General features: G+C 43.6%; 1 protein-coding gene across 1 annotated transcript in view; it reads left to right on the top strand.

The window, feature by feature from the left end:
* The first annotated feature begins 12497 nt into the window (after positions 1–12497).
* LOC308679171 (signal transducer and activator of transcription 5B) overlaps positions 12498–13298 on the top strand; it is a 55900-nt gene continuing 55099 nt past the window's right edge. The window contains exon 1 of the mRNA XM_081346509.1: positions 12498–12601. The gene's annotated coding sequence lies outside the window, so the exon portion shown is untranslated. The remainder of the gene's footprint in view (positions 12602–13298) is intronic.

Here is a 13298-nt window from a genome sequence, read left to right as displayed (position 1 = left end):
AAACTGCATTCTCTGGGTATTCCAAAAGTTTATCATTTCTCTAGAACTTACCATTTGCTAATCATTTCCATAGAAGATTTTCATTTTGCAAAATGATTTCAGTAATTTTTTTTAAGGATCAAGATTCCTTAGCAAAGGAAGGGCATGCTCCAAAATCCAGCACTAAATTTCTTTATAGCCCTGTTCCCATACAAGCTTAAGTGAGACAATGTGTTTTAAGTGTCGTGGAAACACCAAAAAGGGGATGTTTGACCTAGTAAATTAACCTCTACTGCACGGGTGTTAAACTCGCTGTGTCATGTGATGTGACACGACGAATTGCAACTTTTTTGGCATTGCTGGAGCTGGGGTGGGTATGGCCTCCACATGATGCAACCGGCCAGCAGTTTGACCCAGACTTGCATAGAATTAAAGTAACTCCACCAAGTCAAGCATATTATGGGAACACCTAAAAACTAATTAATTAACCTGTCTTCTTGGTCCACCAAGAAAAAAGACTGCAGAGAAAAAAGACTGAAAAAGCAAGTCTCCTCCTTACAGAAATCATTGCAAAGTTTTGTCAGCACAATATAAATCTTCTAAACCAATGTTATTCACCCCTGGTAACTTTAAAATGCATGTACTTCAACTCCCAGAATTCCCCAGCCAGCCATGGCCAGTGGGGATGGGCTAATTCTGTCAATAAACCTTACAACACTTTGCTAGCACAAGGGTTCAAGATACTAAGAATTGAGAAAGAGGGTGGCGATGTATTCTCAAAAGGCATATTATCTTTTCTGAAACATTATTTTTACTGTCTTTGATTATGCCACTTATTTTTTTGAAAAAGAGAACTGACCATCTTCTTTTGTTGGTAGCTAGGAAAAAAGTGAAGGCCAGTGTCATACTTTCATTTTAGAAGGAACCTGAGTGTAAACAATTGTGTTCTTTGAAAGATTAATTCATATGTTAAAGATAATTAAGACAACTTTATTTCTTTAATATAAAATCAAAGCATTTTATCAATTTTTTTCAGTTTATCAAGCAACACACTGGAGTTTTTCAGTGAGAAATAAATGAGTTACAAGATTTAAAAAGTACTTGAACTATAGAACATTGTTTAATTAACTTTATGTAATCTCAGAAGCTGTAGGGTCAAGCATTGCTAAACCACCTGGACATTTCTGAAGTTAACATCAGCCTTTGAGGAAAAGAAGCAGGGAAACTATTCACATTTGAGGGGAAAGTATCTGCTTCTCCTTCCTGCAATGGCATCTGGACAATTTAATTTATATCTTACCGCTTACTACCAATATTAATTTCCTTATAATATTACACAAAGCAACCATTCTGCCTGGAGTCCCATAAGAATCTGCCTGAATAAGTGAAGACTCCCAGTTATGGTTCCCATAATCATTCTTAAATAGACATGTTGGAGGTACAATGTTTTATAAAAACTGGAACCAAAGTCCTGATGCACAGTTATCTGCAAGTAGTTGAATCCAGGTGTAAAATCTTTCCTTTCCTTTCCCAATAGAGATGATGGAAGCTGCCTATAAATGATGAGAGAATGGGACCCATCCTGATGGCTTTAGGAGAACAGATAAGACAGACTTATATAGTTCTAAGAATGTAGGTACCAGGGTGAAGTGATAGTTGTATAGCACAATAGTTTTATGCATTTGGATTTTTTTAAAAAAATATATATCTTGATTTAATTGACTTCAATTGATTTAATTGTCAAAAGTTTTAAAGTAGCAATACAAATATTGTCAATATAACTAAAAAAACAAATCCTGCAAATATTGAGAGATATTCCCAGAGATACATATTTATTTATTTATTTATTTATCTATTTATTTATTTATTTTTACTGTAAATAAGCACTGAAATTGGAAAATGACACCTCAGGAACCTTGGCTTAGATTAAATTCTGCAGTTATTATCACAGAGAGGTAAAGCAGACAACTGATGTCACGGAGACACTCTAGGTGCAATTTTCATAATCCAGAACCAATTGCATTTAGGAAGCATTAAGCATTAGTTTCCATTTCTAATTATTATACTGCTTGCCACTAGACTAGTTTCTTATTATATTACTAATTTGATTTGCATACTGGGGAACAGTTATGTTTTGGTGAGTCTTCAGTGAAGAGTTTTGCAGATGATTTATCTGTTAGTTGCTCATATGGTGAGCACTGTCTCTCTTGGAAGGACTCCTTGTTCTTGTAACAAACAAATAAATAAAAGAATGGGTAATTAATCACAGAACACGTAAACAATGGGGAACACATAATATGATAACACATTATGAAAAAGTAGCAAAACCAGTATAACTGTTTTGTGAAGATAGGGATACGCGAAGACAGCAGGTTCAGCTTAGTGATTTATTGTTGTACACCAAGGCAAAAACAGTGGGGTCACAGCCCCCTTATATAGTCCGCTGAATGTTGGTTCTGCCAATCCCTGGACCCGCTGCTTTCCCGCTCGAAGGCTCGGCCAATCGTCTGCGTTAGTTTCTGACAGCTAGGGTCCGCGTGTGGAGCTGTCAACGTTGCGCCTGCGTGTTGGCGGCCGGCAATTTGACAGCTGTCAAATTGCCGCGTGCTGAACTGTCAAGGGAGATTTACCTCACGAACCTTTCCCAACTTGCTGTAACATAACTAATTAATATGTCATTAACATGTGAACACAATAACAATAAACTGATGAATACATATCACCCCTTACCCCTCCCCTGAACTGGTACCATTCCTCCCTCTCCGTTGTTGTGTATTGCCCCCCCATTCGAAGTCTTGTAAATATGCTGGCGGTTGTCTTCTTCGGCTGGAGCGTCTTGGGGTTCCGACGTTCTCTTGTTCCCCTTCCCCTGGTGCTGGTTGGTAGAATGTGGGAAGTTGTCGGTTTTCAGTTTGCATTTGTGGTGATGTGCGGGGCGGGGTGGGCGGTGGAATGTTTTGGGGTTGTCGCTTCCGCAATTGATCTAAATGTCTGTGGATGTGTTCGTTGAATTGTGTTTGTATAATGTAAGAAAGTGGCCCTGTTTGGTCGATTATGGTGCCTTGCAGCCATTTTGGTCCCGATGCATAGTTACAGGCCCATACGGTTTGTCCAATGGAAAAAGTTCTTGATGGAAGGGGATGTTCGTTTTCGATGTTGCCTCTGTCTGGGTGCATTCTATCTAAACGGGTGATCAGTCTTCGTCCCCATCGTAGTTCTGCTGGAGATTTTCCGGTGGTGGTGCAAGGTGTGGTATGCTGGGCAAGAAGGTATTGGGAGAGTCTGCGATGCCAGTTGCCTTGAACAATTTTTCTGAGGGCGTCCTTGGTGGTTCTTACCATAACTTCAGCCATCCCGTTGGAGGAGGGGTGGAAGGGAGCTGATGTTACGTGTTTAATAGAGTTGCCCCTCGTGAATATCTGAAATTCGCGGGATGTAAATTGGGGTCCATTGTCAGTGACAAGGGTGTCAGGGAGGCCGTGTGTAGCAAAAAACCCCCGTAAAGCCTGAATTGTGTTAATAGAGGTAGTGCTGTGGATTGGGGCAATTTCAAGCCATTTTGAGAAACTATCTACAGCTATAAGGAATGTTTGCCCCTGGAACGGTCCGGCAAAGTCCAGGTGGACCCTGGACCATGGGTTCTTTGTTGCCTCCCATCTGTGTGGTGTGTTTTGCGGTGGGGCTGATCTTGTTAGCTGGCAAGGGTAACAGCCTGCGACATAATTTTCTATGTTGGTATCTATGTCCGGCCACCAAACATAGCTTCTAGCTAGGGCTTTCATTTTTACAATCCCTGGGTGGCCCTCATGCAGTGTTATTAATGTCCTTCCTCTGTGTTTTTGGGGAACTACTACCCTGTTTCCCCATAGGAGGCACCCTAAGTGTGCTGAAAGTTCATGTCGTCTGGCATAGTATGGTTTAAATTCCTCCCCTGGGCATGAGGTTGGCCATCCTGCGGAGACCCATTGGTATATTCTGCTGCATATCCTGTCGGTGGCTGTGGCTGTGGAGATGTCCTTAGCTGTCAGGGGGGTGTCTGGCAGTTCTGCGATCGCCAGGATCCGTCCTGCCGGAGCTGGGTCTGGGTCAGATTCCGGCAGGGGCAGTCTGCTGAGCCCGTCAGCGTGCCCTAATTCTTTCCCCGGTTTATGGACTAATTGGAATGAATAAGCTGACAAGAAGGTTGACCAACGTAATGTTCTGGGTGAAAGTATTTGCAGGGTTAGTTTGTTCCACGTGAATATGCCCAGAAGGGGTTTGTGATCGGTGAATATGGTAAACGTTCTACCGTATAGGTAGTCGTGGAACTTTTTTACCCCCGCAACAATGGCTAGCGCCTCTCTATCAATTTGGGCATAATTTCTTTCTGCCTTCGTTAGGGTTCTTGAATAGAATGCTATGGGTTTTTGTTCTCCTGAGTCCGAAAGATGACTTAATACTGACCCAATACCGTATGGAGATGCATCGCAGGCGATGCAGAGGGGAAGGTCCTCCCTGAATAGTGTTACTGTAGAACTATGGCACAGGGCGTTTTTGAGTTTTATGAAACTGGCATCGTGTTCCGATGTCCATAGCCAGGGGCGTCCCTTATCTAAGAGGCGGTGCAATGGTTCGGCTAGGGTAGCTTTATGTGGTAGAAATGCGTGATAAAAGTTCAAGAGTCCTAAGAACGCTTGCAACTCTTGCTTATTCTTTGGTGTTGGGGCTGCTTTGATAGCTTTAATTTTTGCATCAGTGGGGTGTACCCCTTGGGCATCAATTTTATAACCTAAAAATTCTGTTGAGGGGACTCCTATCTGGCATTTTTGTTTGTGAAGTTTGAGACCTGCTAAATTTTCTTCGTTTTCGCCTGCGATTAGGACATCATCAAAATAGGGGCATACCCCAGGAATTCCTTTTAAAGTTTTTTCCATTATTTCTTGGAAGATTCCTGGGGCTGCCGAAATGCCAAATTGTAAGCGCTTGACTTTAAAAGCCCCGCGGTGAGTTACAATCGTTTGCGCATCTGCGGTTTCAGGAGTTACTGGAAGCTGCAAATACGCTTGCGCCAAATCAAGTTTGGCAAAGATGGCGCCGGACCTGATCGAAGAGAGGACGTCTTTCACCGCGGGGACCGGGTAAGCATGTGCGTTAAGTGCCCGGTTTAGAGTAGCTTTATAATCGGCACATAAGCGAATTTGGCCATTAGGTTTTATAGGTGTAACTATAGGGGTTTCCCAGGACCCTCCGTCGGTGGGTTCTAGGACTCCTATTTTGACGAGGCGGTCCAGCTCGTCATCAATTTTTTGTTTGAGGGCGAACGGGACCCTATGGGCTCGTATTCTAATGGGAGGTATGTCCGGCTTTAGCTTAAGGTTGATGGGGGGCCCTGTGTAAGTTCCAAGGGAACCGTCAAAAACGTCTGCGAATTGTTTGCAGACGTCTTCGAGGTTTGCGGCCTGTACCCTGTTGATGCCCGTTAGTTGTATGCCTAGTGCCCTGAACCAGTCTAGGCCGATTAGGTTCGACCTGTTTTCTTGTGTCACTAGGACCTTGAGGGGGCCTCGGAATTTTTTAAATTCCACTAAAATTTCTGCTTGGCCCTTCAGGGGTATTGGGGACTTCTGGTAATCTGCTAGGTTCACCTGGGGAGGTTTTAAGGGAATTTGTCTCCTGTTTTTCTGGCAAATTTCCTTGAAGGTCTGCCCTGATATGAGGGTGACGGCTGAGCCGGAGTCCACCTCTAGTTCACAAGGTACCCCTTGTAGTTTGGCTTTAATTTTTACTTTAGGGGTTAACTTGTGGCTGCTCCCCCCTCCTTCCGTTTTGTTAATAGCCTGTACTAGGTGGCTTGGGCCCCTGATTTTTTCCCAGCTCCGGGGTGTCATACCTGGGGACGTTGTTTCAACTTCGTGAAGCTCCCCACGGTTGCGGCTTCTACATGCGGGTTTGATGTGCCCCAATTTTCCGCAGTTGTGGCACCGGGCGTTTCTAAATTTGCAGGAGGACCTGATGTGGTTCCCTCCGCAGCTGGCGCAAGTGACTCGGGGCTCTCGGCTGATGTTCTTGGGTCTTGCCCCTTCCTTGTTGTCGGGTGTCCGGCTTTGGACCTTTTCGAGTCGACGGTGGATGGCGTCCACGTCGGTGAAATCTTCTATTTCGCCTTGGTCTCTGGGGGCTGTTTCCCCTTGATTCGCGGCCCTGGTTTGGTTTTGTTGAGCCTTGGCGAAGTCTTCAGAGTGGGTGTCTTCGTATGCCTGAATCTCTCTAGTGACTTCAGCTAGATTCAGGGCCGGTTTCACCATTATTTTCCTTTGGAGGTGCTCGTCTCGGAGGCCGATGACCAGTTGGTCCCTTATCCGGTCCTCCAGGTCCGGAAAGTGACACCATCTGGCGGCCTGTCTCACTCCCGATACGAAGTCTGCTGCCGTTTCCCCGGGTCTTTGGCGACGCCTCGCGAACTGGACCCTCCAGTAGATTTCGGAATGGGTCGGCATGTAGTGCTTACTGAGCTTCTCTGTTAGCTCCGCGTAGGTCACCTGCACGACCGGCTCTGGGCTGCATAGGCCGACGGCCACGTCGTATACCGCGGTTCCGCTGAGGTACAAGAGTGCGGCCGCCTTAGCCCGGTCGTCGGTTATCTTGCTGACCAACAGGTAGCCTTCAATTTGGCCAAGGTGCGATTCCCAGCGCTCGGGGAATCGAGTATCGAACTCGCGTATCTGGCCGAAAGCTGCCATGCTGTCTCGGTTCTCCTTCGGCTTGCTTGAGGTGGAAGTTACAACTTCCCGTGACTTAGCTCAGAGCCTCCAGAAGGAACCCTTCCTAAGCTCAGTGACTTCAGCTCAGCAAGCCGATCCCACCTTCGTCGCCAGTGTTTTGTGAAGATAGGGATACGCGAAGACAGCAGGTTCAGCTTAGTGATTTATTGTTGTACACCAAGGCAAAAACAGTGGGGTCACAGCCCCCTTATATAGTCCGCTGAATGTTGGTTCTGCCAATCCCTGGACCCGCTGCTTTCCCGCTCGAAGGCTCGGCCAATCGTCTGCGTTAGTTTCTGACAGCTAGGGTCCGCGTGTGGAGCTGTCAACGTTGCGCCTGTGTGTTGGCGGCCGGCAATTTGACAGCTGTCAAATTGCCGCGTGCTGAACTGTCAAGGGAGATTTACCTCACGAACCTTTCCCAACTTGCTGTAACATAACTAATTAATATGTCATTAACATGTGAACACAATAACAATAAACTGATGAATACATATCAATAACGGTCTGCCTCATTGTTCTGTATTCACAACTGGAAAAAGGAGAACACATGGGTTATCTAGAGATAGTTGATAATAACTCTTAAAGTTGTCAGAATAATGGTTGAAGTGTGATTCACCAAAATATAGAAAATAAAAAGATTTTCCCTTTTATTATTCATTTAGAATACAGATCTTCATAAAAAGGGACATAATTTATTATCACATCACATCTCATAAATTCCATTAAAGTGATTTAATTTGCTATCATTATTTTAATGTATTAAACACAGATGTTACTTGGATCGACAAGATTATACAACTCCAGGTTCCCTGCATTTCCATTTCCATTTCTTTTCAAACTAACATCTAAAATGCAGCTTTTCTCCACGTTTCAGGGCTTGAGCCAAAAACTATAGCCCAATTTTTATATAACAGAGATATTAGAGCAAAACAGTCTTTTTATTTTTTATATTGGAGATGAAAATAATTATGCTACTGCTTATCATGAATAATATCTAAGAAGGCCATGCTAAATATTCAAAAGTGTTGCTTTACAACAAGCATTCAACCATCACTTTTTTTCTGTTAAAACAGCCACATCCTTTGGAAAACTGAAAATATTCTCCAGTTGTCTATTCATTCGCATATGCACAAAAAACACTTCTGCTGGACCCATCAGTGAAGCACAAAGCTATGCAAGGGCATGTATATGGGGACAACTTTTTAAACAGCCATGAAAGTTTTGTGAAAAAACTAACTCTACAGAGTTCTGTTATTCTAACATCTTTTATGAATCATCATTGTTCTTACTAACATTAATCACCCCCATTTATTAAATGAAATGTTAAGTGATTGCAACTTTCAACTTACTGCTGGCTTCCCCACTGATTTTGCTTCTTGGAAGCTGACAATGAAGGTTGTACATGATTCACATGACCATGAGACACTGCAACTTTCATAATTATACAGTTACCAAATGCCCAATTTGTGATTACAGGTCTGCTGGCATACTGTGACGGGCACAACTTTGAGGACTGGTTATAAATCACTCTTTTCAGCATGGTTATGATTCCTAATGGTAACTGAAAAATGGTCAGTAAGTGAGGACTACCTATATATGATGCTGTTGGGGGCCTTTTTATTGAACAATAAATATAAGTAAATATATTTTGAGAAAATGGAGGAGGAAACATGCTAATAAAAACAACAGGAACTCGAAACAAGAACTTTGTATGCGGTCAGGACAAATGCTTCCCTTGATTCCTTTTGTAATAGAAGCAGGAACAGCCATGCTGATAGTTATTTATTATTTATTTATTTATTATTTACTATTTGGATTTATATACCTCCCCTCTCCCGAAGGACTCGGGGCAGTTACAGGGCAATTAAAACACTATATACAACACATAATATACAAAAATTAAAATAAATTAAACCAAGTAGCCCTAAACAATAAAACATGTTCTAAAATTTAAAATCTAAAATCCCAATCCCTCAGTCCAGGCCGGCAAGTTCAAATAGCCAAGTCTTCAGGTTGCGGTGAAAAGAGTGAAGGCCGGGAGCCATCCGGAGCTCAACAGGGAGCTGATTCCAGAGGGTAGGTGCGCCCACAGAGAATGCTCTCCCCCTGGGGGCCGCCAGTCGACATTCCCTGACCGACGGCACTCTGAGGAGGCCCTCTCTGTGGGAACGCACAGGACGATGGGAAGTTAACGCCGGCAAAAGGTACTCCCGTAAATAATCCGGGCCCATGAGGTGAGCTGGACAGGTGGAGGCTATGAAACTGGTTGTACCAGTCTGAAAGCCCAGGTTATGCATCCTCTCATGTCATCATAATGCAGCTTGTAGTTTTGCGCCATATTAGCCTAAATACTGCGACATTACTTCCACTCATTATAGAGACATCAGCAAGCGGCATCAACTGGTAAAGAGCTCAATATTGTTTGCCATAATGCAGTGAAGATAAAAAAAATGCTGTTACCTACTGCTATTATTTAACATAAAATTTAGGCAATGCTCTGCTTTCACCTCAGTACACATTGTGTGGAGTTAAAGTAGCTGGAACTATATGAGTTTATTTTTATCAGCCTTTTAATGTAAGGATGATTGACCAATTCAAAGTAATTAGAGACCAAAAACTGCAATAACAAGAGGAAGAAACAAAATTAATAAAAAGAGAAGCTACTGGCAGAAGCAATTAAGATTGTATAAAATCTTGATCTAAGTGGCTTTCAATATCATTATATACATCATTATATCCAGTGCTTTTTTTGTAAAAGAAAAAGGTGCCGGAACTCACACATGTCATACAACCCGCCTTGCCTACTCTACAAGGTTCCATCCAAAAAAGGTGCCAGAACTCCGTTCTGAGCGTTCTATGAGAAAAAAAAATGTAATTTTTTTTTTTAAATTTTAATCCCATTTATATCCCGCCCTTCTCCGGAGACTCAGGGCGGCTTACAATGTAAAGCACAAATCAATGTGCTTAGCAATAGCCTTCATTCTATGTATATGCCTGCTTATTATTAGGGCTTTTGGGGGGCCCCAAGCGGCATTATTACAAAGTCAGCTTATTGCCCGCAACAATCTGGGTCCTCATTTTACCTACCTCGGAAGGATGGAAGGCTGAGTCAACCTTGAGCCTGGTGGGATGCGAACCTGCACTAATTGCAGGCAGCTGGTGTTACTGAAGGAGGCATTAGCCCACTGCTCCACCAAGGCTCTTAAAAAGCCCTGATTATATCCCTCTGGCCCAAATACTGTAATTAGAAATGGGAGGCATGGGACTGAGGTGATTCTCCTCCTTCCTCTGTGATCAGAAGCAGAGTGATTGAGCCTGAAGTCCCTGTATGCGGAGTGCTACAGAGAGTAAGGAAGATGATCTTGACAGAAATTAGGCCACATCGGTTCCCAAAGTGACAAGAGGGAAGAGATGAATCAAGTCCAAAACAAGAAGAAGGTATAACAAGTGGCTCAAGCAGACACCTGTCATGGTATATGGGGAAGATCTGGCTTCCGACAGGTGGAGAAGCCATAACCTATGGATCAGTCAAGCAGCAACTGAATCTGCCTATGGAATGTGAACAGGGCAAATGACCCAGAAGGGATTTCCAGACTTGCAAGATTCACGTCAGAAGCAGCACACCCAGAAATATTAGCTTTAACTTTATTGTACGGTTTCATTAACAAAATCTTGAAAGTCTGAAAATACATTTCCTCGCCTTTCACTTTTTCATCCAAGAGGCTGGGGGGGGTGTCTTTTTCTGAGATGTTTGGCATGTCAAAATTCCTTCTGCAGACTCAGTTGCTGCTTGTCTGACAGTTGTCTAGTCTGCAGCTTTCAACCTGTCTCCCAAGTTCATTCCCACATACCATTACAGTACACTATCTCTATAATTCAAATCACTATGTGAACTTCATTAATTTAAATTAATTAAAACTTTAAGTTTTATTCCAAGATTCTTTTATTCTATTTTAACTCAGTGGAAATCTAGGAACCTGGAGACTTGGAAAAACAGGTTTCCAAGCAGATTATCTATTTCTGGAAGCTACTTTGGACTCTCTGTTCATGTTCTCAAAACGTGCATTTACAAGCTTCCTCCTCTGTAGTTATTGGTTACTTTAGCTTATTAGAACTGTTTCTTAAATTCATAAATTGTTTGATCAAATAATGTTCTGTATTGACTGCTACAGTGTAATTGCTTCGTAGGTTTGTATAGGCACATAACATGAAAAGATAGAAAATGGCTGAAAACCTGACACATGTTTCTGTTTACTAGTACTGTACTACAGTTTACTAATATTATTGTTATTACTGAGTAACTTCAAGAACTGTTTTGGGCTTCAGAGACTTGCAAATTTGCTACAGGAGAGACCAACATTATTTCTCACAGGATTTTTATTGTCCAATTTTCCTGTTTCACACAAAGAATTCTAATGTAGCTAGGGGACACAAATCTTCCTCATTAGTTTGCTCATATTTTCAATACATTATTGTATTTTAATAGAAACAACATTACAAACACAATGAAAAACTGTTAAGAGAGAAGATTGAGTAGTACCCCAAATCTGTTATCTGTTATTATCTGCCTAAAAGCACCTTTGCATACAAAAGGCATTTTCTTGTCATTACATGTTTCACTATAAGATACAGGATGTCTATGCATGGCAGGGTTTTTGTGCCAAAGATTTCCATGAACCAGTAAGTTTTGGGAAGGTCTTTCAAGGGAAAAATATAGGAGAAAAGTAGAGATTAAAAAAATTAGATCTTTGTTCTTCCCTCCCCCCCTCTGTGTGTGTGTGTGTGTGTGTGTGTGTGTACGCGCGTGCCTTAGCATGTGGTGGCAAGAACTCAGCCTTATAGGATGAGATTCAGTACCTGCTCAGTAGGTTACAGCATGTGAACTCAGAAAACTGGGTTGTGTTTAGCAATGGCAATGCTATTTGTGTATTGTGAGCAAACCAGAACCAAAATGAGGCCATGTTTCTGCCCCCACCCTATAACTTACATACCCCATGAAAGCTGTGTGTGTTGGATGAGAAGGGCTATTCCAAACAGCAGCAGCATAAAGGGGAAAAAAATAATTAAAAGTGTGAAGGCTGTAAGATTGGGGTGATACAGTACTGTATAATTCTGACTTGTTTATTGAACTGACCCATTTAATGAATTCGATCCAAACAGGCTGAGCTCCTGCAACAATCTAACCAGAAACAAAACGAAACAAAACAACTTTAAAGTATTCAAGGATTCGAATGCAGCATCCAGCCCTTCAAAAACCCCACCGGGCTAAGCGTACCGTACTACTACGCCAATTCTGAAGACCAAACAATTTGTGGCAGAATCGCGGGCTGTAGTCAAAGTCTCCTGAGGCTGAAAGAAAGTACATTCATTGGGTTGGAGGTGGGGCCCTCTCTGCTACATAAGTGAATGTGAGAGTGTACGGTTCCGGACGGGGAAGTGCGTGTGTGCGCGGTCGAGGCACTCTTTGTGGGCCGAAGGTATAGTGTGCGAGCTGGGTTGGCGCGCTTTGGAGAGGGGCTGATGGGGAAGTTGTGCCTCTCGTCCGGGGTATGGTTGGCGCACGCGGCGCTCCCAAAGAAGGGAAAGGGGGCGGCGGGCTCGCAGCCTGCTAGAGTTCTCCCACCACTTCTCTATCTCTACGAAGCACAGCAGAGGCTGTGACTAGGGGAGCTTCGGCTAGCCACATCGGCCCCCACTTTCGGGCGGCAACGGAGGCGGGTCTGGTCGTGGGAGAGAGAAGGAGGGAGGCGGGTCGCGAAGGCAGGAAGGGCTGTGGCTGGAACCAAGGCTGTGACGGGGGCAGGGCTGTGGGACCGAGCGAGGCCCGGAAAGAAAGGAGGATCCTGACTGCGGGACCGGGCTGGGCCGTGCCGGCCCAGGTAAGAGACCGGAGTTGTGGGTGCAGGAAGTGAAAAGGGCGACGAAAAACATACCCGCGCCGCGGCCGGGACACCATGCCGCTTCCCTATAGTGGAAATCAAATATCCTGCGAAGGAGACGGGTGTATATTTTCTCCCCTCAATAAATTAAAAGATGTGCATGACCCTTTATGAGCCGAAGCCGAAAAGGCCGTTTAGCCCAATAGTAATATTTTAGTTCAGGCACGTGCAAAGCGCTTTATGTTTACCTGGGAACAGTTAACCCCCGCGCGCGCGCGGCGAACCCGTGTTTCCTTGTATGTGTGTGTCACTTAGATACGTATGGCTGTAATCTTAACGTGATTGGCTCCCTGTGTGTATACGCAAATGGTGGTAAATACTTGCCACTGAGTGACACGTGCAGGGGTTGAATATTATGTGTGTTATGAACGAGATAAGGGTTGCCCTGTTTTCTTGTGAAAGTTATTTGAGACGACAGAATTAACGGGGTGCAGTTTTCGCAAAACACCTGTATATCTCCGACTCTGCACGTAAAGATCTAACACGCCACCAATGCGACAGGAAAAATGTTGTTTATCAAATCGACGAATCACTTTGTAAAGAAGTGACGGTAGCCTAGGGCGATCTGGGGGAAGTGCTTTCAGGGTTCCACTTACAAACAGACACAGGGCGCCCCCTTTCCAAAGAGAAAAGGAAA

Source organism: Vipera berus (genome assembly GCF_964194415.1).
Source record: "Vipera berus genome assembly, chromosome: Z".
NCBI classification, from domain to species: domain Eukaryota; kingdom Metazoa; phylum Chordata; class Lepidosauria; order Squamata; family Viperidae; genus Vipera; species Vipera berus.
This window is presented reverse-complemented; position numbering and strand designations above follow the sequence as displayed.